Source organism: Taudactylus pleione, unplaced genomic scaffold (assembly GCF_031769625.1).
Source record: "Taudactylus pleione unplaced genomic scaffold, aTauple2 ptg001184l, whole genome shotgun sequence".
Lineage (NCBI taxonomy): Eukaryota > Metazoa > Chordata > Amphibia > Anura > Myobatrachidae > Taudactylus > Taudactylus pleione.
The window spans coordinates 507,501-510,000 of NW_028285585.1; the positions used below are offsets into that span (position 1 = coordinate 507,501).

At 37.8% G+C, this 2,500-nt stretch overlaps 11 pseudogenes; all 11 read right to left on the reverse strand.

The window, feature by feature from the left end:
- LOC148453045 (5S ribosomal RNA) overlaps positions 1-19 on the reverse strand; it is a 119-nt pseudogene extending 100 nt beyond the window's left edge.
- Positions 20-135: 116 nt separating this feature from the next.
- On the reverse strand, positions 136-254 carry LOC148453046 (5S ribosomal RNA; annotated as a pseudogene).
- Positions 255-370: 116 nt separating this feature from the next.
- On the reverse strand, positions 371-489 carry LOC148453047 (5S ribosomal RNA; annotated as a pseudogene).
- Positions 490-604: 115 nt separating this feature from the next.
- On the reverse strand, positions 605-723 carry LOC148453048 (5S ribosomal RNA; annotated as a pseudogene).
- A 116-nt stretch (positions 724-839) lies between these two features.
- Positions 840-958, reverse strand: LOC148453049 (5S ribosomal RNA; annotated as a pseudogene).
- A 351-nt stretch (positions 959-1,309) lies between these two features.
- Positions 1,310-1,428, reverse strand: LOC148453050 (5S ribosomal RNA; annotated as a pseudogene).
- A 116-nt stretch (positions 1,429-1,544) lies between these two features.
- On the reverse strand, positions 1,545-1,663 carry LOC148453051 (5S ribosomal RNA; annotated as a pseudogene).
- A 116-nt stretch (positions 1,664-1,779) lies between these two features.
- LOC148453052 (5S ribosomal RNA) lies at positions 1,780-1,898 on the reverse strand (annotated as a pseudogene).
- A 116-nt stretch (positions 1,899-2,014) lies between these two features.
- Positions 2,015-2,133, reverse strand: LOC148453053 (5S ribosomal RNA; annotated as a pseudogene).
- Positions 2,134-2,248: 115 nt separating this feature from the next.
- Positions 2,249-2,367, reverse strand: LOC148453054 (5S ribosomal RNA; annotated as a pseudogene).
- Positions 2,368-2,483: 116 nt separating this feature from the next.
- Positions 2,484-2,500, reverse strand: part of LOC148453055 (5S ribosomal RNA) — a 119-nt pseudogene continuing 102 nt past the window's right edge.

The following is a 2,500-nucleotide window of genomic DNA, read 5'->3' on the forward strand; positions in this document are numbered from 1 at the left end:
GTGTGGTTTGGCAGTAGGTGCCCCAAACCAATAATTTTAGACCTCTATTACTTCTTAACTCAAGTAAATTCATTGATAAGTTGAAAAAATTAAATGTAAAATGTAATAGAAAAGAATGTTATGGCAGTATAAAAGTACCTACAGCACATGGCATTCCCAGGTGGTCTCCCGTCCAAGTACTAACCAGGCCCAACACTGCATAGCTTCCAAGATCAAACGAGATTGGGCATGTCCAGTGTGGTTTGGCTGTAGGTGCTCAAAAGCATTAACTTTTGACCTCTATTACTTCTTAACTCAAGTAAATTCATTGATAAGTTGAAAAAATCAAATGTAAAATGTAATAGAATAGACTGTTATGGCAGTATAAAATTACCTACAGCAACTGGGATTCCTAGGTGGTCTCCCATCCAAGTACTAACCAGGCCCAACACTGCATAGCTTCCAAGATCAGACGAGATTGGGCATGTCCAGTGTGGTTTTGCTGTAGGTGCTCAAAAACATTAACTTTAGACCTCTTTTACTTCTTAACTCAAGTAAATTCAATGAAAAGTTGAAAAATGAAATGTAAAATGTAATAGAAAAGAAAGTTTTGGCAGTATAAAATTACCTACAGCTCCTGGTATTCCCAGGTGGTCTCCCATCCAAGTACTAACCAGGCCCAACACTGCATAGCTTCCAAGATCAGACGAGATTGGGCATGTCCAGTGTGGTTTGGCTGTAGGTGCCCAAAACCATTAACTTAAGACCTCTATTACTTCTTAACTCAAGTAAATTCATTGATAAGTTGAAAAAATTAAATGTAAAATGTAATAGAAAAGAATGTTATGGCAGTATAAAATTACCTACAGCACCTGGTATTCCCAGGTGGTCTCCCATCCAAGTACTAACCAGGCCCAACACTGCATAGCTTCCAAGATCAAACGAGATTGGGCATGTCCAGTGTGGTTTGGCAGTAGGTGCTCAAAAACATTAACTTTAGACCTCTTTTACTTCTTAACTCAAGTAAATTCATTGATAAGTTGAAAAAATTAAATGTAAAATGTAATAGAAAAGAATGTTTTGGCTGTATAAAATTTCCTACAGCAACTGGTATTCTCAGGTGGTCTCCCATCCAAGTACAAACCAGGCCCAACACAGCAAACACTACAAGATCAGACGAGATTGGGCATGTCCAGTGTGGTTTGGCAGTAGGTGCTCAAAAGCATTAAATTTAGACCTCTATTACTTCTTAACTCAAGTAAATTCATTGATAAGTTGAAAAAATTAAATGTAAAATGTAATAGAAAAGAATGTTATGGCAGTATAAAATTACCTACAGCACCTGGTATTCCCAGGTGGTTTCCCATCCAAGTACTAACCAGGCCCAACACTGCATAGCTTCCAAGATCAGACGAGATTGGGCATGTCCAGTGTGGTTTGACTGTAGGTGCTCAAAAACATTAACTTTAGACCTCTTTTACTTCTTAACTCAAGAAAATTCATTGATAAGTTGAAAAAATGTAATGTAAAATGTAATAGAAAAGAATGTAATGGCTATATAAAATTACCTACAGCACCTGGTATTCCCAGGTGGTCTCCCCTCCAAGTACTAACCAGGCCCAACACTGCATAGCGTCCAAGATCAGACGAGATTGGGCATGTCCAGTGTGGTTTGGCTGTAGGTGCTCAAAAGCATTAACTTTAGACCTCTATTACTTCTTAACTCAAGTAAATTCATTGATAAGTTGAAAAAATTACATGTAAAATGTAGTAGAAAAGACTGTTATGGCAGTATAAAATTACCTACAGCACCTGGGATTCCTAGGTGGTCACCAATCCAAGTACTAACCAGGCCCAACACTGCATAGCTTCCAAGATCAAACGAGATTGGGCATGTCCAGTGTGGTTTGGCTGTAGGTGCTCAAAAGCATTAACTTTTGACCTCTATTACTTCTTAACTCAAGTAAATTCATTGATAAGTTGAAAAAATCAAATGTAAAATGTAATAGAATAGACTGTTATGGCAGTATAAAATTACCTACAGCAACTGGGATTCCTAGGTGGTCTCCCATCCAAGTACTAACCAGGCCCAACACTGCATAGCTTCCAAGATCAGACGAGATTGGGCATGTCCAGTGTGGTTTTGCTGTAGGTGCTCAAAAACATTAACTTTAGACCTCTTTTACTTCTTAACTCAAGTAAATTCAATGAAAAGTTGAAAAATGAAATGTAAAATGTAATAGAAAAGAAAGTTTTGGCAGTATAAAATTACCTACAGCTCCTGGTATTCCCAGGTGGTCTCCCATCCAAGTACTAACCAGGCCCAACACTGCATAGCTTCCAAGATCAGACGAGATTGGGCATGTCCAGTGTGGTTTGGCTGTAGGTGCCCAAAACCATTAACTTAAGACCTCTATTACTTCTTAACTCAAGTAAATTCATTGATAAGTTGAAAAAATTAAATGTAAAATGTAATAGAAAAGAATGTTATGGCAGTATAAAATTACCTACAGCACCTGGT